Source organism: Cygnus olor, chromosome 5 (genome assembly GCF_009769625.2).
Source record: "Cygnus olor isolate bCygOlo1 chromosome 5, bCygOlo1.pri.v2, whole genome shotgun sequence".
NCBI classification, from domain to species: Eukaryota; Metazoa; Chordata; class Aves; order Anseriformes; family Anatidae; genus Cygnus; species Cygnus olor.
Window position 1 is genome coordinate 59,977,783 of NC_049173.1, and position 21,834 is coordinate 59,999,616.

Genomic DNA, 21,834 nt, shown 5'->3' on the forward strand with positions numbered 1-21,834 from the left:
GGGCTGAGGGGGGGGAAAAAGTGCTAACAATTTGATATTTGTGATAATGCCAGAATATCTTTGTTGTTTGTTCTGCAATTGAAATAGAAATATACCACTATCCTGTGTCAAAGCGTGTGTAACTTATTGATAGCCGTTCCATAAAAGTTGTTTTCATATTTCAATAATACTTTTCTATCCCAGTGTCTTAATTCCCAATGACAACTCTGTTAAGTTACGCTTAAGGAACTATTAAGTTTATCCCTTGTCCTGAATGCCTGAATCAGTATTTACGAATTTTCAGTACTCTCTGGATAAGCTTTAATTATCCCTGAAGAAACCTTAATGCCACAGATTACCTCTGGGGCAGGGGGAGAGAACTGTTTTGGTGTCTCATAAACCTCTTAGAAACTGCAGGCACTCGTACTTATTTTTCATAAGTACTTTGTGGCATTTGCCGAAAAACACAGATGGAGACTCCCTGCTATATCCTGCTCTGCAGATCATAAGCAGAGATTACGTTTCATTAGGCCTCCATGTTCACTGAGGTCCTAGTTCCTAAAATTTTCATTCAGCTTGAGTAATGTTTTTTATAAAAAATATATATATTTTTTAATGTGTAATTGGAATTTGGAGTACAGCTCTAAAGCTGTAAAATTATCTCAGGGAATTAAATTCTCAGGAAATTAGAAATTCTGATAGTGTTAATTTTTTTTTCCAGATTTGAATTTGGGATTGGTTTCTCATCTCGGAAGCATAAAATAAGCCCCAGCATTTGAACACTTGTGATCTGGAGCTGTACTTTGGGTTTGCAAATAACATAACCTAGAGACAAATACTGGAAGTTGAACTCCAAACGTTTTCTTTGTTTTTTTTTTTGTTCCTTATGCTTTCCTCTTAAAGTGCTATATAGTTTCAGACTTTTCTCAAGGTTTGCTGAAAGCACTGGGAGATGTAACAAACTTTTCAGCGGACCACCCTCCAGTTTTTTGTATGTAAATAAGCTGTTGCCCATTTCTTGTGTTCTACTGTTTCAGTGTAACAAGGGAAAAAATATTTGATCACCTCCTGAATAAATGCCATGACTAGGAGTTGGGAAAATCAAAAGAGAAGTGCTAAACCAGTAGTCAATTTATACTGAACACTTAATTATAAAATCAGTGTAGGAGTTTAGGTTCTTCCTTGTTCGCTAATGAAAAGATTGGTTAGGAGTTGAATGTAATTATTGTAGTATTTGCCCCTATTATTTCAGATGTCAGATATTACCTTGATATTCTAAATAAAAATAATAAGATGATGTCAAGAAATCTTAATACTTTAAATAACAACTTTTCAAGAAGTGGGATGAGATGGAAGTAATTAAGTTAACTGGATTTATTATAACTTTTTAAATACTTGGTATCTGTGTACTTAATTGATACATGCATGGGAAATACTGTAGATTTAGGGAGAGATGCTAATTTAGCAAACCACTTCTGTTTAGGTTGAACTAAACCACTTGTTCTGCTCTTCTCTGATTGGCATAGCTCTGAATTAGTAGACAACAGAACACAAATTCCCGGTAACTGGAAGTGATTATTGGGTAGAAGATTTGCTAGCCATAGAAATGGAGTTATTCATATAATAACATTAATCATTAGCAGATAAAATAGTAACACTGCAGTGAAGAGCATTCAGTTGGAATAAGCCACTAACACTTGAGTGAGTAAAGACTTACAGAGGTGTGCGAGTTTTCCGTTAGTGGATGCAGTTTCTTGTTTTAAAGTGAAGCCTGCCACATTATGGCAAATGTGTATATTAATTTAAGATCCAACTATGTGTATACCTTTAATTATTTCCTGACAGTAGGCCAAGTTGCATGGTTCGGTCTCCCAGAAGTTTATTTGAACAAAGCCTCCAGAACTTAGTTAATTCCCAGTACTTGTGCAGGATCTCATTTCTCCAGCTTACGCTGGGTGGCGGCTGGCTGCAGGAACTGAGCTTTACGTTCCTGGGGGTCAGTGAAAGAAAGCTGTCCCACTACGGCAAAACCCATGGACACGGACAGCTTCTGAAATGGAGGCAGACTGCATTGTATCCAATTATTTCAGCGAAGTGCATGACAAGAAAGAAAATGAATTCACAAATAGCGTTTTGAGAGAATGTCCCTTTAAGGGACAAACTGTTGCTTTACTGTATTTCATAAATAAAATTAATTGGTTGATCTGTACAGCATAGGTGAATATATATCATGTAGGTGGCTTTGCTTCAAATACACAAGATACTTCAGTTAGTCTGTCTTTCGCTTTTTTTAAAGCACTTTTTATGCGATTCTTGGGTGGTATTTTGAGTCCTTGGGTCTGTGATCCCAGTTCCTTTTTAAAGGATCTGTATCAAGCAGTGGCAGTATGTGCTATGAGCAAAAATTGGAAATAAATACAAATGAGTGTTACTCAACATTACAGCTTGTATTAATGTGTTGATCTAGATTTTATTTGAACCCAAATAGCTTACTATGCCATTATTTGTTCCGATTTTGAACAGTTCTATGTTCCAGGTTTGCAGGGGCAGTTTCTTGTAAAAAATACTCTCCTTTCTGAAAGCTGCTGTGAAATAGTAGGTGTTAATAACTGACACAAAATAGACACTGCCACGACTTTTCCTATCAACACATAGACATTTGGAATGAACACTACAGAACTGTGCACAATTACCAGTGCCTTTGAGTTTGTATTTTGCTTTATGGAAACTTGGAGGGGGAACGAGCAATGATAATGATTTAAAAAAAAAACTGATTTCATTAGTGTCTCTGGAATAACTGTCATCGACTCCTGTAGGAGTTGACTGGGCTCTGAAGCTGTGGTGAGTTTCTCTAAAGCCTGATCTGTGCTCTGAAAATTGAATAACCTTTGCTTTTTCCTGATTATTTTTATTTTGCCTGTTTGTGATTGAAAGTTCAAATGCTTGAGTGCTGTGCTATGAAGGGAGTTAATCTTGTAGGTATTATGGTCCTGAACAAAAACAAGGGTTGTTCACCCAAACGGTACAGTTAATTTAGCAGACTGTAGGGTCAGGTGAGCTAGAGAAGTGTTCTTTATTGCACCTCTTTCGGCATCCTTTCATAACGTTATCTCTCTACTTAGTACTTTTTACACGCATAATCTGATTGAGCCAAGTAATACCCTGCCATCTCACTCTGAGCACCGATCTCTTTAAATACCATGCTACTAGCACCGTTTCATTGAACAGATTTCTGTGCAGGGTGAATCAATGCAAAGGGATTCCCAGTTCCCCTTTCTGTGACTAAACAAAAGCAGGCCCAAGTGAAAATACTGGTAATTTTACTGGTAATCTGGTAATAAAACACTTTTGCCATTGATTTAAACCTTCACGTGTACAGTTATTATTACTTGTTGAAGTAGATTGCAGTTTTCAAAATATATTTGGTGATTGGGGAAATGTAAATTATGTTGTTCTCATAGTATCATAAAACTACAAGTTGTGACATAGAGAATAAATGCAATCAAAAGTAATAATTCAAAAAAAATTACAACACCATTTATTTAAAACTATGCCTGTAATGTTTTGTGAAAGTACCCTCTTCTGAGATAACTTGTGACAATTATATTTATTTCTAAACCACTGTATATAAATTAGCTACTTAATAGTATCCCATTTTATTTTTGAAATAACTAGAACACAAAGAAGTCTAAGAGACTTGTCTATGCTTAAATGGATATCCTGGAAAAAGCCGCTATTGAGCTCTTGACAGAGGCTTGAAATTGCATTTATACAGCCTAAGGAAATACATAGGCAGTATGGGTAGTCTTTTTTGTTTGATTGGTTTGGTTTCATTTTTTTATCTCTCTGGATTGTATTTATCAAACACTTCACATGTTTGGAGTTCATATATATGACAACTGAGTTAGGAGGCTGTTGCCATATGTACTTAATAAGGTTAAAAATAAATGTCATTTAATGAAATTGAGATATTCCTAATACTTTCATAAACTCTGCATTGTAAAGTCTATGCTGTTTAACTGGCTTTTTAAAAATTCCTTCTGATTTCCCTGACATATTTTATTTTAGTGTTTGAATGCTCTTCTGTGCCTTAAAACTGCAAAGCTTGGGATGTGTTTCTTCTAGGTTGCTTGAAACAAGTGCCAACCTTTTGGGTTGGAAGCTTTCCTGCATTAATTCCTGCTGGAATTGTAATGTTTTCAGAATCTGTTCTTGCTATTAAGGTTTGTTCATTACTTTGTGCTGTTTCTCATAACCAGCCATCTTTTAACAATGGAGATGCAAGCAGCTGATGAATAAGTGGTAATGAGTGAGGATTTTAAGACTCTATGTATTTTGGCACCAAAGTTACCTTGTGGATTTATATAGAAACATAAAGTGACAGAGCTGATAAGTAATGTACAAAGCTGTGCATTACAACGGAAAGATAAAAATTTGTCTCCAATTAGTATGCATCATTCTTCTGTTTATCAAATGAAATAATGAGCCATCTGAAAGTGTATAGTTAGTCTCACAAATGCCCATGCGTTATTTCTACTTAGCTATCACCTAATGTACATCTTCCAAAAGACATGTTTTGACAGATTGTTTTTGAAAGTCTGAGGTTGTAAGGTAGACTTTTAAAAATGAATAAATAAGTCTTCTCTCAATCTAATACAAATAGTGATTTCCCCTACAAAAGTGACTCTGAGCAGACCAGTCACCTCTCCTCTCATCAGGTGACAGACCTGGCAACTCCTGCTTTCAGCTAACTGTGCAGTGCTGTGGGACATTTAGCTTGCTGTCCTGGTTTTGGGTGTCTTTCTGTACATTCAGTCATGTTTGTCACCTAGTATTTTTGTGAACTAGAAACAACAACGGTTCTGAGCCTGTGTGTTAGTTTTCCAGGGTTACCTCAGCTGGGTGCAAAGGAGATTTCAAAAGCTGAAGAAATCCCTTCTTTGCCTAGCTACATTCAATATTTTTATTCTGTAGTTTATTATAAATAGCTTTATTAGCGTCACTTGCTCATACCTTTTGGAACCAAAATATTGCATCCTCTCCAAAATGTTTTTGAATTCTTTGTTTCTACAACATTTCAGTGTTGTTTTCACATTAGTTATACATTAAACATTCAATGTGCACTTCACATTCTCTTTGCTTGTAAGACTAACAGTTTTAAGATCGCATTCATGTAATACAGTATTTGCCAACCACTGCAATTCAAAATAAAGCTTCATCCAAAAACCGGCAGAACATTTGTTAAGTGGGAGGGACAATGACAAAGACCTGAAGGAATCTAAACACCTCAACAAGAAGTGAAACAAAGAAGCACAATTCATTAATAAAAAATCACTTGGTCAGCCATCAAATTCCCATCTGCTTTAGACAGTTGTAATCCCAGTTGAACCTTTCCCTGGCAGTATTTCAGGGAAAAGCTCATATGTTCATTATGAGGAAGTTCTCCTGAAAAATATCTTTAATTGGGCCAGAACTGACTGAAGTGTCTTTAACACAGTCTACATGTCTTTTTATATTTTTATTAACGTCAGTTTGTGTATTGCAATCAGTTGCATAAAAATCAGAAGAATGCAGATAAAATGCAGGGAGTGATGATTTGGAGACTGGTTTCTTTCTCCACCAGCTCTGAGTCATAGTTGTTCTCTGCCCTTTAGCTTTTGTCTTTTCTGAAGGAAATGATTTTTCCTTAGCATTGGGAACAGTCAGTAGCATGAGCTGTCTTTTGTAGCTCAAAAAATTGTGAATATGGATGCTTATTGGTTTGCAAGTCAAAGGTTTTAAGTGTTCTGCTAGAAAGCAACGAGTAACCAATAAACAGGAAACTTTACCCAGAGCAGCAGGATGTCTGACATTTAAAGCAGAGAAAGGGGGCTTATATCTGCTCTGTAAATGCTTTCTCAGTTAATTCCTCAGCTTCCAGTTCTTCACAAACTTAGATTCCTGGTGCTCCTTGTGGCGCTGAGGGACATGGTTCAATGATGGGACTTGGTAGGTCAGGTTGATACTTGGGCTTGATGATCCTGAAGGTCTTTTCCAACCTAGATAACTGATTCTAAATACATAAATTTAAAATAACCCCACATTCATTTTGCTTTATAGACATTCACTGTTTTTGTGGGGACAAGTTAAATGCCAAGGGGGGTGTTTTACCTGGCTTGTGTTGCCAGATGGGCTTCATGGTCAAACAAATAAAACGTTTACAGAAAAGCCTTGCAGTCAGTCTCTAAGTTACAAGAGTGGGATGAGATGCCCTAGGTTCCCATGAAGACAGTTTGGCCATAACCTTAGGAACCATGTCTGGTTGCTCAGCTTCCCACCCCCATGTCCCAACCAGACAGTTGGCAGTCCTAAAGGTGCCATTTCTCCCTGCTTTTCAGGTGATTTTATGTTTATGATCTATTCTTTCTGTGAGGTGTGTAGCAGCTTTGACACCACACTCACAAAGCGTTATCACAAAGTAGCATTGGCACAAGCACTCATGCTTTCTCCAAGCAAGCTATTTTTCAGTTATAATAGTGTTTTCCTTCATTTCATATCTAACTGACCAAAGAGGTTATCAGAAGCATGCACATACTGCAAATAGCCCTGAATGTTTAGTTCCAGGAGTCACTATTTCTTTGGTTTTAATCATCTTGCTGTTGGTTTCTTCTTTGTTCAATCTACACTTTTGCTTTATTTGGCTTTGGGAAAGCCTTCGTAGATCAGTTATAAATATCTTGACCTCCATATTACCGGCTTTGTTCAGAAATCACACACCTGACTTTAACAGAGAATCACATAAGTAAGGGCTTAGGAAATACATTTGCCCGAATTTTACAAGGATTCCTAGTTTTGAATTTTGAATGATTAATTTGCAACTGCAGGAGCACCACCCTTCGTTAATTAGCCTATTATGTGTTGGTAAATAGCGTGTGAAACATTTCTGTCTTTGGGAAAGATTGGAAATGACAAAAAAATAAAAAACCAAACTACTACTAAATGCTGAATTTACCAATTTCTTGGTAATTAAATGAACACTTAGACACTAGTGAGCAGCTCCTCTTATGTCCTACACTTGCTATAATAATCACCAATACCTTTACCAAGGGAATGTGAAATTTTGTTGTTTTCGTAACAGTGTTAAGGCTTCGTGAGTGTAAGTGTGCAGAATTTAGCATCTGTCTCAGGTGAAACCAAACACTGCAAAGTGAGATTTAAAAACAACAACAAAAAAAACCCACCACCAAGAGAAGAAAAACAAAGCAGCTAGGTTCTTAATTCTTTCAGGAGATCCTACTGATGTATTTGCAGCTTTAGGCACTCAATTCTTATCCTGATATCTTTCACAAGTATGTCACCTTGGACAGTCCTTAAAAGAATTTACTTTCCTATTTTTCAGGTTCTATCTCCTTAAGTAGCATCTATAATTAAGCTTTGGATAGCTGTAATCCTTTTTTATAGGAGTCTTAAAAGGTATTTTTGAAATGCCAATTCATACTACTTACAGCAATAAACTCCAGGTGCACAGATGCTGGCTACTTACCATGAGTTTACAGTTAGTTTTTTTTCAATCAACTACTTCTCTAGAATTTGGGAAGTTAATTTCTGTCGTTTTTTCTTATTAACTAGATTTCCACAGAATAATATATTTATATTTTCCTCACTATGGTTCAATAGCAGTAATTCAGCATTCTACTTTCTAGATGTTTTGTATGTGTCTTTGTACCTTGCATACATTAACTAAATTGCAAGGACTTTCATCTGGTCATAAATTCTTGCAATCAGCACAGCAAAGGAATACTATTAAGAGTTTCCAGTCCAGGCTATAATTTTATGGTTAATCTTCCTACAGAAAAGCGTTTCTAACTGACCAGTTGTCTCTGTCTGCCCCCTGTGATGCAAGATGTAACTGGCTTTACAAAATGCCCCATGAACCATTTCTTTGCAAGAGGATTTTTTCTCTATGATCCACAATTATGCTTCAAAACTGTCACCCCTCATCAAATATGATTCAGAATTACCCAGTGCACAATATATTTCTGCTTCAATAATACACTGTCTTTTAAAAGCCAGCTTTCCTGTTACAGTGGGAGAATACCTAAAATGTTAGGAGTATTATTGTACTTCCAATTAGGGTAAAACAGACCGAATAAATCACAAGTCCTTTCATGAGTCTCTTTATACTTCCTAGAGTGTTTAGCAAAACTCAAATGAAGCTATTGAATTTGCACGGTAGGTCTGGCTCTGATGCCTCATCTCAAATTTGAGAAAGGTAGAACTGAGTTTCTGGAAAGCAATGCCAGAGTGTGTTTTGAATCCCCAAACTCTCTCCCAACAGAGAGCCTTTTATGGGAGGTAGGTTAGGTTTTGCTTTAGAGATTGTTTTTAAACTCTGCATCTTTGTGCTCTGCTGGGGATTGGTTATGGCTAGACTACATTTATGGTGAGACTTGTCCTTTGATGAAATGTCAGAGTACTAAAAAAAAAAAAAAATCTTCACAGTAAAGAAGATATCTTATGTCATTACATAAAGTTATTTTCTCATCAATTTTGATGAAATTGGGTTATTGCCATTTTTTCAAAATGTGCTGTTTCCATAGTTGCTGTTTGAAATCACATTTGGTGTCATTAGTTTTGTGTACAAATTTACAAAAATCTTTCAAATGCTTTCAGATTTCAAACCATTTCCGAGGATAAGCTAAAAAAGATTTTCTCTTCCAAGTGCTGCATAATTTTGAAAACCTCTTTCTTGTCTGTCTGGAACTGAGATTCTTGAGTCAGTGAGTGTGATTATTTTTTTTTTTTTCCTTTATTGAGTAGTAGAAAGCAATAACGTAGCACTAAGCTGGTTGGGATGTCATTAGTGACAAACCAGCAGTGGTACCTTTGTGACCTAGTGACAAACCAGCAGTGGTATCTCTGCCATTACATATCTTAATGATTTAAAAAAAAATCTGCTGAAAGTTTTATGGCCTACCCAGTGCGTTCTTTGCTATAAAGTTTCACAGGATTGTTCCAGTGATTAAATTCCTGTTATAAATAACACATTTGTCAACAGTTGTATTGTGATCCATTTTTCATAAATGGGGTCCATCATGGAAGTGAGTAGTGACATGCTGTATATTGCTAAGTGAAAGGACATAAAGGAAAGAACATAAAGACTTCCTTTTTACAACACGCTAAAACTTCACAGCTTCTGGATTAAAGTTTCAAGTCATTAATAGCATAGTAAAGAATTAGAAGATAATAGTGAGTTCTTAGGATATCAAACAAATTTCATTGGACATCAAAACAGGAATAGAGATGTTTTTATGTATGTCTATGTACTATTAAAAGACAAAAAAATAGACTGCAGTGTGAAAACTACATTTTTCGTGCATTTTCTAATTGTTTATCTACTTTTTTTTAATTGGATCGGGATTTTCAAGCCTTTGTTGAAATAATTTGGGTATGTGTTATTTTATGAAGTCTATTTTAGTATTAGCTTGCTTGACTCATAAGTGGGGATCAGATCCATAACAATTCTAAAAACTTTGAAGTGCAGCCTAAAGTAACTGCTTTAAGTCCCACTCCCATTAACTTTGTTCTGCCTAAAATTCTAAAATAAATAAGTTTATCAGAACCTCTGTTATTTTTAGCGTTACATCAGTTATTCTGAAAATATTCAAGTGGATCTGTTTCTGAACAGAACCCTGTTCCCTACTGAAATTTTAAAAAATATTATATTGTACTAATAACATCATACACTTTTTCTCTGAAAAGAATGGTTTGCCACTCTGCAGACCACTACTGAATGAATAAGGCATAAATTAATGATTAGCATTTTCCACTGGTGGTGCTTTTCAAAAGTGCTCACCTACGTCTATGAGGTTTTCTGTAACTTATAAATAAAAACATAGATAATGCAATTACAATATACCATGTTTATATAAGCAGTATCTACTTTGTTAGAATGATAAGAGATGTTCAATGTTTGGATGTTATTTTCATGTACAATGTGATTTCCATACAGTACAAATTTTTCATGAACAGTTTTCTATTTATTAAAAAAAAATCTAAATCAAAATATTTTGAACTGCTGACCTTGTTCTGATAAGCTCAGTTTCACAATTTAATTATCTCATGTCCTTGCATATACAAGTGGATTTCTTGTTTCTTATAGACCACCCCTCACCTTAATCTTCCTCTGGAATTGTTTTACAGTAAGAAAATCGTTACTTAAAAAAGGGCATGTCCATCTGTTCATAAGGGAGGATACAGTTTTTATGAGGTGTATCCATTGACATTACATATAAGAAATTAAAAGTAAATTGAAACACTGTTTTGAAAAATGAGCAGCAAATGGAGCAAAATACTGGATTGTTCCTAGATCAGATTATTTTCTGAGGACTAGTGTATGCCTGCATCCTAATCTAGATCCTAGCTGGAACAAGTAGAATATCAAGTGGCTTCCTGCAGGATGGAAACTGGTTTTCAACTGGCTTGCCTAAGAATGGCTGGACATGGTCATATGCCTCTTTGCTCACAGAACAGCCAAAGGAGCGTCAGCCCCTAGGGGAATCGCGTTATTTTGAAATAGTGTGTATTCAGGGAGGGAACATTTGCCCTTGGATTTAGAGAAGGTGATTCCTGTTGTATTAGTCTTAATTACCTCATATGAGCACATTCAGTTGCAGATGTTTACTGTTCATTTTTAACATGTGTTCTTTAGGATAGCTGTGTTAATGTACAAAAGAGCCAATGTAGGGTTGAAATTCAGTGTGTCGTGTTAAACACCCAGGGTTGCTATTGGAACATAGCATATCGGGAGAGTTAGATGCCTCAAAAGATAACTTTGAAAAAAGGTAAGAGGAAGCAAAATAAATATCCATAGGAAGGGAGAAAAGAAGCCAAGGCATCCCTGCTCTCAGCTAGGTGTGTTGGGCCCCAGGATTTAGAGCTTTCTTCTTCACTCACAGAACTTGAAAGTTATTTCCTAGACTTCAGGACAGTGAGCAGAGTGGTGAGGGAAAGTGGAGAAATTTCCCTTCAGCTACTAGATGCCCTTTTGGAAGGCAATTGATTTTAATGCTTTCAGTGTAAAGAGGGAACAGCAAAGCTATGAAGTACTTGCCCTGGATGGGAGCACCCTTGCAGCAGCCACCTATTTTTCTGCTTTTCCTTGTTTTCTTTCTGTCTTGGATGACAGAGCACGGACAGCTCTTGAGTAGTTTGCCATTGTTGTCATTGTGTCAGAGAAAGCCTTAGTCATTTTCTTCTGTGGGTTCCTGCAGCTTTCTGAAAGTGCTGGCATAAATGATTTTGGGGTGCCTAGGGAGGTCGCTCCCCTCGTTCCTCCCCTCCACTCACACTGTATGAATGGCTGAGTGGCAAAGGGAGCATCTCCTCCAGCATCATGGATTCTCAAATGTTGTTCTGAAGCAAAACAAAGTTGCTGGGCTTTATGTTGAGGCAGGTCAGGAGCTGCCTTCCAAGTGGTCAGTGAGGGCTCGATAAAGGGGGCAGTAATTTTGCCAGCTATCCCAGTGAATTGGTCTGTTGCTCGGGCTTAAATTTGCTCCTCTCAGTCAACCTTTATGCTGTTGCAGTTTGGGTTATTTGGCCACTTTATGATGCTCTTGTATAGCACTTGAGGCAATCTGTTTCATCTCCACATGCTACTTACACATCCAGCTTTCACAATAACATACAGTACTCTGAGTGTAGATCTAACTTTTATAACTCAGAGGCCTTTGGAAGCTGTAAATGAACTCTTGTAAGAACTTTCTTTTTAGCACATTTTATCTACTCTCTGAAGTAATTGAACCCTTTGATACAAACTTACTGATTTTGGCCAGTAATGTTTAAAAATCAGGCAATTTTTTTTTTTAATGACTGTATTTTTTTTCCTTAACTTTCTTTTTGGCCATCGTAGTTCACAGTTCTTGAAGACTTTGCTGAAGGGACTGAACCTGTTCTGAGTGCACTAGCTGCAGCTATCGCAATGAGGTCATACATTTATTTTATGATGTTACTGCGAGGTGTGGTACTTCACAAATTCTGTGTGAGATCTTCTGTGCTTCCTTTTCTTGTGTTATGGAAACATAAGATAATCTTGACACAAACATTGCTCAGTTTTACAATCCTTTCCTGTGTTGTGGTTTATGTATGCCATTGCTTTCTGTCCAAGTATAAGAGTTTATCAGCTGGAGATCCTGTTAGTCAACAGCACATTCTTCAAGAATACCCGTTAATTACTTTGTCATTTTAGATGTTATTATAAAATTTATTATTTTAGAGATGAGAACAGGAGGGTTTGAAAACACAGTAATGGTGTAAAGTAAAACTTTTATTAATAGATGTGTTATCAAAGTGAATGAGAGAAATGATAAGTAGGTAGGTTGTAATGTTGAAAGGGTGAATGGAGCATGCAGCAGATGGGAAAGTTTACTGTAAAAGATGGGGGAATAACTACCACAGTTGTGGTACAGCTGAAGGAGGATCAGATGGGCACAATGGAAATCAAATATTAACACACAGTGTTCAGGAGGCACTTGGATAATACCCTCAATAATATGCTTGAACTTGTGGTTTGCCCTGAAGCGGTCATGCAGTTGGACATGGTGATCTTTGTAGGGCCCTTCCAGCTGAACTATTGTATTTCAAATGAAACGTTCATCTCAGGATGAACTGGAGCTTCTCAAATTTATTTTGTCTGTTATGAATTAAATGGAAAAAAAATGGATCAGGAAGAAATACGCTCTAGATCAGATAAACAGCAACTGCATGGTAGTCTAGTTTTAAAGCTTCTTTCAAAATATTGGAGAATGTTTTTGGCTTCTGATGTTTGTGAGATGTTATAGTTTTTTTTCAGCTGTTCTGTACTAAAAACGTCTATTGTCTCGCTGCCTAAAATTGCAGGGGACTGAACTTAACGATCAAGTAGTTCTCACCAGTTATATGTCCTTCTTCTGGCACAGCTCATCAAGTTTATGGCTTTGCATTATTCAGTCTGTGGCATTAATTATTTTCTGTCAGACAAATGAAGACTGATTTCTTCAAGTGTTCCTGAAGTTCTTGAGTGCATAGTCAATGTGAAAGCTTAACCAGTTCCATTTTGAGTTTTCTTGTGGGAGCTGGAACTTTTCTGAAGGTATGCTACTGCCCATAGATACCTTTGTGTTCCCTTGCTTTTTCCAACTTATGCTTTGCAATCATCAAGTCTGCTTTTCCTGTGCTGTTTATGTCTTTGGATTTCTGAAGATTGCAACCTGATCTAGTGGATGGCATCCCTGCCCATGGCAGGGGGTTGGAACTAGGTGATCTGTAAGGTCCCTTATAACCCAAGCAATTCCATGAAGCTCCTTCCTATACTACCAGTTGTTTGCTATCACTATTGCCTTCATTGTGCATTCTGCCATTCTAACTTGCAGTGCTTAGAACTGTCCTCCCTAGAGTTCTTTCTCCACGCTGAAAGAAATCTATCCAGGTTAGGAGGATGAAAAGCAGGTTAGCTCTATTTGTTAAAGTGGTACTTACAATATAAGTTGAAAAAAAATAATGAATTACTCAGTGTCTGTCCCCAAAGAAACTAATCTCCAAACAGAGCGCTATCTACAGTGTCCAAATTTTCTCTTATGATTGATATCTATGTATGTAATCAAATTTATTTCTTTACACTGTTGTCTTACTGCAGCAGTGGCTAATATGGTACTTCATCAGATGTCTAAGAAAGAATTAATGGATGCAAATAACTACCATAATTATCTAAACTCCAGTAACTTTATGTATTCACTTTTTCTGTACTTTGTTACAACTTGGACTGGGATATATATATTAAAAAAGATGATCTAATCAGCTAAAAAAAAAAAAAACCACCAATGTCAGCACTGCCTCCCTTTTTTTTGTAGTTGTCTCAAGAACTTGGTTACTTTTCCCTATGTCCATTGGAAAGCTATACATAATCTGAAGGCCTTTGTTAACTTGCAGTCAATACTGTAAGTAGTTTATAGCAATACTAAATAACATAGGTTTAAAATATATATTTTACTAACAGCAGAAAAGTTTTGTTAAAAAAGGTATCAATATAAAACCAGTATCTTTGGACACTTATGACCTAGCCTTGACTTTCGTATCTAGTAGTGCACAGAAATAGCAAAAATCATAAGGGATAAGTACTAAATATGATGTTATGGGATATTTGTCTTTGGACAGGAGAAGGCAGGATATCTAGTAGTCCAATAAATCCCTACCAGACTGCTGGCGTGATTGAGAGAAGGAGGAAGGGAGGAGACACGGATTTCATAAATGTTTGATACTAGACTTTTTGAGGGTGGGGTTAGATTTTTTTACATATCTTAGTGTTGGAAATTTCTCTTAATTCTTATGATTCACACAGAAGTATTGCAAATGGATCTGTCGGCTTACAGCGCCGAAGCCTGGAGACTGGTAGACTTCATTGACAGCTCAGCTAAAAGATGTGACCTGTGCCACTGATTCTGAAATACTAATTTGTTGGTCAATTGCCTGCCATCGTTGTGTTTGTAGTTACTAACGGTTTGCTTCTCAAAGAAAGTGATCTACTCTCCCAATGCACCTGGGGAACCTCTTGGGGGAGATCTGTAAAGGGCAAAATACCCAGCTGCTATTTCTCAACATTCCCCAGGAAACAATCTCTCTGTCTTTTGATATCTCTGTTTTTGTCATCAAGGTAAACTTGCAAAATATTTTCCAAAGCTGAGCCTGCAAACTCAGACGTAGCACTCTATGGGGCAGTAAAAACCAGTAGCTCAGTAGAGACATTGGTTTATGGCGCACTTTGGTATTTCTTTCCCACACTACTGTTTATACTGTAGGCTATAAAATGATGGTTTTTTTTCTACCTACTTATCACCCTCCTTCTTTCTGCCTCCTCCTTTTCACGTTCTCTTTCCTTCACAGTTACCAATTTCCCTTCTTCACAGAGACTGCCTAGTGAATGGGTAGCTAACTAAACTTTGAGAAATTGTTGTGAACATGTATTTAGCTTTGAAATATGGATTATTTTTTTTTCTTTTTCAGACCTGCAGAAGGGCTGGTATGCTTGCAAGCATGTCCAGTTTTTTCAAGTATACCAGCTGGTCTGGCAAAAGGTGTTTCCTCTTCCCACAAACCTTGTTTGGCATTACCAGATTGCAATTTTAACATCATATGCTGACAATTAAAATAAGATGGTGTCCACAGAACATGCAATGAAACACATTGATAGCATAGTACCTTTACCTAGTTGGTCTTCTATGTATTTACCAATTCAGAAATGTTAATGTTTAACATGTTTTTTTATATGTATGAATATACGTATTTGAAAAATTTTCATATACATATTCTTCACTCACTTGGTGTCAGACAGTTTAGATTCCTATCTAAATTGCTGCAAAATGTCCTTTGATACAAAAAAAAAAAAAAGGCTCTGTAAACCTTTGAAAGATTTCCCTAGGCTCCTTTAATACTTGAACTATGAGTCAGAGGTTTAAGAAACAGTGTTGAAAAACTGCTGTTTCTTCCTGATAGCCCCAAGTGCAAAATCCCAGTGTACAGATCATGTGGATAGTGACTATCTGCTCTTCATCTGAGGTCCTAGTGACCCACAGGAATATCTGGCAATACTTGACATAATCATGAATTGCACAAATACAGGGAAAGAAAACTTTCTGAAAAATGGCGGTGACCAAAACCTGGTTTGAAACCATGTTCTAATACTTGTAGAGCTTAAACCATTTCATGCAGTAATAATACATTGAACCAGCCATTGTTAAGTTGTGCTTTCTGTCTGTGGATCTTGGTGCTTTGCAGAGAGATTAATCTGCTGCCCTGATAGGGAACTGAGCTCCCGAGATGTGGTGAGCCCAGGTTCAGCCCAGCTGTTGAGTGGCAAAAATGAATCCTGAATTGCAAGTCTCTGCTCTCAGTCCCACCCTCGCAGCGTGGCCACACGCTCTCCTCTGTCTTTGTTGCTGGCACCATATGAACACCATCACCCTGAGAATTCATTCTACTTCCAAATATTCAGTATTCAACCCAGTGCAAATTGAAGTCGCTGATTTGGATTTCCAGGGAAAAAACGTTTTGTAATGGATGTGCCACTAGTCTGTAAGCTGCAATGATGCTGCAGTTGATGATCAGAGGTTCAAGTAAACCTGCCATCTAATAACGGATGAAAAAAACACACATCGGTCCAACAAGTTACAGTAAATATTTTCTTTAAAAGGAAGAACTGAATCCAACAGGAGAACATAGACAAAACAAACTCATAGCAAGTAGCAGGAAGTTGTTGTAAAAAGCTTGCTTTGGGAGATGATGCTATTTTGCAAACATACTGGTGTGCTTGAATTGTAGTGTCAGCCTGCAAATGTGTTGGTGAGTGAACTGGTAGCATCACCTTATTTATTTTTTATTCTGTTGTCTTCTGTCTTTATTCATGATCAGTACCAGAAATCACAAATAAGTTTTTCCTCTCTCTGTCCCTTTTGTGTGTGTGCATGTTTTTGACAAAGATGTAATTCTTGGTTTTTGTCTTTTGTTGAATTGAAAGTTGACTGAAGCTTTAATCACTATATCACTATAAAAATGCTGGAGGATTGGTTGAATAAATGTTAGGCAGGCATAGAGCTTGGTGATCGTTTTTATACATGATTTGTCCAGACATAAACCAATCATTTTCTTTTACTGCATAAGTTGTCTTTTATATTCTTCCTGAAAACATGTGCAGCCTGGGAATTGGTCAGAAAAGGAGCTTCTATCTATGCAACATTGAATTTGCATTAATATTTGCCCTGAATTTTTTTTTCCTAGCAACACTGAAAGTTCCTTACAACTTTAAGAGTTCAGCTACTGCAGAAACAGGAGCTTTATCATGTGCCTCAGAGGAATAAAAACACAGGGTGAATGTGTCAGAGCAATAGCCAATCTATAGGTGTTGAGCAACTGAAGAACTAAAATATGGTGATAAGAAACCACTGCATAGCTAACTCTAAATAGTGAAGCTCCTGAAAAGCTTAATTCAGTTTTATTGTTGTTCTTTAGTATTTTAGCCAGTTTGGTCAATTTAGAGGCACTGAAGTCAAGGCTGAGAACAGCAAACATGTAAAAGCCATGAGACGTGGCTGAATAAACCAAGACACTGAATTTTGGGTTGGGATTCAGGTTCCAAATTAACACAGACTTTTGCGTATTTGTTGTTTTGTGGCTTAGTTTGGAAAGAGCATAGATAAACTTAGTCTCTTTTCTTTTTTTAAGCAGGGTCATGCCAAAGTGCCCCTGGACACTGTGGTGGTGGGGCGGCGGCGGCGGGCTGAGGTGGTGGCGAGGACCATGGGACATGTTCCCTGCTCCTCGTGGCAGTGCGGTGGTGCTGAGCACGGAGCTCCCAAGCAGCGATAGGTGAGGGGGTGGCAGTCAGGTGTAGCTGGAAGAGACATGGTCTGAAAATTGTTGGTGCTCCAGGTTTGCAGCAATAAACTTCCTTAGGGGTAAATGAAGCTGCGTGTTGGGTTTGCAGAACCTGTCTCTGTTTAGTTTACTCTTGGGAGTTCTCTGGGATTCCCAAGATAGCTCTTGAGACTCGTTGTGTGGGAAAAAGGAAGAGATTTTTAAGAATATATTTACTGTCTGGTATTGGAAGGAATCCTGAGTTTAAATATTCCAAGAAGCCTGGGTCTTGCTGTAGCAAACCTCCCCAAAATAGCCAGTGTGTGGAGGATGAGTTTCTGTCAACATTTAATCTCGAAAGGTCCATTCAAAAGCAGCTTTGTTTTAAATCCTGTTCTGCCTGTGTTACCAAGGTGCTAGCAAGACTTTTCTAGCTCTTTTGCAGCCTCAGTGCAATTTCAAACACACGTGTTGTCCCCCAGTTTTTGCCGCAGTTAAGTCCAAAGGAAGCCTTAACTGCGCTTTTCTCTTTCTCTCTCCATTTCTCTCAGCATTGCAGTGTTTCTCTAACAATATATATGATGCTATTCTCATCATGTCAGGACCCAAATATTTCTATGAAATGTATTAGAAATTGTATTGTCAGTGTAAAAATATGCTGCTGACATGCACGGCTAAACAGGCAAATGTAATTGAGCTACTGGGAAGTTTAATATTGGAGAGGCATTGTATTGACTGACAGTAGTATAAATGGTGAACAGACCTCTGCAAACATTTGCTGTCATTACTCTTCACTTCGTGGATTCCTAGGAGAAAGGAAGTTGAGAACAGTGCCACAGAGCTGTAAGAAATCATCTTAAGTGTCTCCCAAGCAATTTGCTTTGTCTAATAGGATAACAGATTTCTCCAGATCTCTTTCTAAACAGGCTTCTAAGACAGCACAGACCAATCGGTATTAGAAAAGCCCTACTCTTGCTGTAAACAGAGGGGAATTTTAGTAGCAACAGGAATATTCTTCCATCTAAACTAATAGAGGAAGATTCCATTTTGTTCAAGAAAAAACGAATGTGGCTGCTGGAGGGGGAAGAGATGGAAATGCAAATGAGGCTAATTGATCTATATTAAGACAAAGATCTGAAAATGGGATAGGGGTATTTGAGATTGCAATCCTCAAATTCCCTGCTTACACTCCTAGTCACCAAAGATTTTACTGCACATTGTTTTGCAGTGTTACTTGCTAGTCATCTGATGCACTCTTCTTTTGCCAGAGCAGCAGCATCCTCTGTCCTGATGGTAATGAGCAACCAAACATCTGTCTTGGAGGAAAGGGTCTTTTGGGGGCTGTCATCAACCTATGTGTCCTAATTTGGTGGCAGCATTCAGAATGCACTTACTGAAAACTTCCAGCATTAGCTGAGCACCTAAACAGCTATTGATCCCAACGTAATTAACGTCTTCTGAGGAAGAAACGGCACCCCAGATGTCAGTCTCCAGGAAATGCATGTAACTGATAGGGCACACTCGCTTTCCCTTCTCTCTGGCCATTCATTTGATCTTTGGTTCAAATTTAGAAATCTGACGTTTCCATGAGGGACTTGCTCAGAAGGCTTATAACTTCACGGTGAGAAGCTTCCTGACAGGTTAGACGTGAGGCTTTGAACAGCTGCAAGCCAAGCACAGAATTGAAACCTGTGTCTCTAATACCCTAATTGAATACTATAATTACCAGTGCTTGTGTAAAAGAGGAGATATCGTTCTTGTCAGTCAACTTTTGAAAGATTTATTCCTTTGTTGTTATCACTATACACGGGTGAATCCTACTGCCCAGTAAGGCTATCAAGCAGACGATGACCAAGAGACTTAAGGTACCTGTCACCCTGATGGTTTTAACTGGCTAGTTTTGGAGGCTCTCTGAACAGACTCCTGTGAGGGGTACAGTAGTTTTGTAATCAGTATAGACATTTACCTGAGGCTTTCTTACTTCGGGTATTAGGGGCTTTAAAGTCAAGTGTTGCATAGGCAACTATTACATTGCACATCTCGCCTTGCGCATACTTCCTGAGACTTTGCATAGCTATTTGAAAGCATAGAAGCAGAAGGTGGGGAATAAAGAAAATTTAAACCACCTACGATATCTTCCAGTCAATGCAGGGATGTTCTGCAGTAGTTAGTGCAGTCCTCTAAAATCTCATTTTAAAATGAGCTTCTTATCAGAAGCAGCAAAAGGTAAGAAAGATGGCAGCTCTTGTGGTTTTTTTTTTGTTAGGAAAGCCTGCTGTTGGGGCGGGGGGCGGAGGGAAGGAGTTTTCTCCAACCATAACGGCTCCATCAAATGCGATATTACCCCAGTAATGATTGTTATGCCTAACAGTCATGAACAGCAACTTTATTCATCCCAGAAAGTACACAAAGAAAAGCAGCACTGCAGTCTCTAAGATACGAAGCTTTCTCTGTTAAATTTGCCATGGATGGTCGGATTCATCAGTTTGCATGTGTCTTTGACTGGTACATCATGCTGGATGCTTTAGGCAAACACACACTAATTAGTAGAACAAATAGAAAACCCTGAGGATGCCCGTGCTAAATGACATTGCCCATATTCTAAAAAACATCTCGACAACAAATTACTCATTTCATGGCTGTAGGCAGTGCAAGTTAATTTATCTGTATCAGCTGCTAAGTTGAAGCATTCCCTCTTAACAAGACACTGTATTGTACCTTTCCAGGAAACTTTCCAATGCTTTAGCTTTTAAACAAAAAAAAAAAAAAAAAAAAGAAGCCAGAAGAGACAGGTCAGACCAATTCAGGGAGGAAAAAAAGTAACAGATACAGGATGTGTTTTAAGATGAAGAGTTAATAGGTGCTGATGAATTAGTTAACCATTAGTTTGATACTATGTAAAAACAAAAAAGCTGTGGAGGTGACTTAAAATCCTTGGAGGAGCTGCGAGTTAGAGCCCAGAACTCTGGCTCCAAACAGAAGTGGATTGTGCAGGAATGTGCGCAGTTCCTGCTGTGAATACTTCAGCCAGGTAACTGCTTTTCAATCAATCTCAGCAAAAGAAATGAGAAGCCAAGGATCAAGAATGAAGCAAATTAGCAGGTGTCTTATGCCAGTATGGTTTTAGTTGTCATTTTCAGTTGCATATTGGTTTGGTTTTCTTAACTGATAAAGTTGACTGAGGAACCTGGCTAAAGCAGACCTAGTTCTCGTAAAACGAGTGAGCTGAATATAGCCGTCAAGCGATACCCAGGAGCATGTGGCATTGCTGAACTTAGTCAGTTAATTATCTAAATGAACGTGAGTCTTGGGAAGCATGCAACTAAATAGCCTGTGTAACCAAGCGAACTGAAACCGTCAGTACCAAAAGCAGCCAATATTGTTGCTCTGAAGGTGATGGGTGAAGTTGCCTTTGTACTGGTGGGTTGGGCATGAGCGGACAGCGAAGGGAAAGGGTTGAGTGGGGGCAGACTACCTGGCAGATTACATGGGAAAGCCAGGATTGCTGTTTCTGTCTCATTCAAAGTGATGAGAGGAGCAGAAAAAGAAACTTGTGCTGGAAAGACCCTTTATCCTCCTTCCTCCTGTAGTCGAACCCTTCTCTCAGCGGTGGAGATCTCAGCTGTCTGCCTGGCTCTGCAAGGGGGCTGCCAGAAGCAATGTAGGTGGTACCACGGCTGCCCTGCTGGGTGCCTAGGCACATGTGTGCCTGCCAGTAAGGCTTGGCTGCTGTCATTCAGTGCACTTACAGAAGTTTTAGCTGCCACTGCTTCACAAGCACGTGGATGGATGCTGTCAATAAATCTGTATTTGCAGTGAAAACTAAAATCTCATCCAGCTCTTAACATTGAGCATGTGTTTTGAGGCTGTGCAGGTTTATATTCTTTATAAATATGTAACACAAAGGCTTACCCTGTAGAGGAGCTTGCAGTAGCAAGCTCTTAAAGTAAAACATTCAGCACCTCACACAGACCTTGATGGAGAAATGCCTGTATTTGGACAATAGCACTAAGCTGTTGCCAACCAACGTCCAAAGGTGAGTTTGGAACCCAGCTAATTACAGTCTGCTCCTTGTAGGGACAAGGAGGGCTTCAGGCTGCTCCCTCTTTCCCACGCCTCTTGGAAGTTGTGCCTGATCGTACTCACGTTCATTGATCCCCTTCAGCCTCGTCTGAGAGAAAGCGGTCGGGGTTGGGCAGGGCTTTGTGCCCTCCTGTACAGCTGGCAGCCTGAACTGCGCGCTCAGGTCCTCAGCTCGGACCTGCCTTTCAGCCTTTCCCCTCCGCCGGCCGTGCAGCGGCGGGAGCGAGAGAAGGGCAGCCCTTGGGCCTCGCAGCACGCCGGGGGGGACCCTAGGGCCTAGGTTCACCCTGCTCCCCGCTGCTGTGAACTTTTGGGGGCTCCAGGCAAGCCGCTCTGCGTCCTTGCGCTGCGTAAAGCGGGAGTCGCGCTCCCGTCTTGCTCGTGGTGGGTGTAGGGGCTTTCCCACGC

At 38.6% G+C, this 21,834-nt stretch overlaps 1 protein-coding gene across 2 annotated transcripts in view; it reads left to right on the forward strand.

Moving 5' to 3' along the window:
* The window catches only part of SPON1 (spondin 1), a 350,491-nt gene that overhangs the window by 143,585 nt on the left and 185,072 nt on the right, over positions 1–21,834 (forward strand). The gene's annotated exons all lie outside the window — the stretch shown is intronic.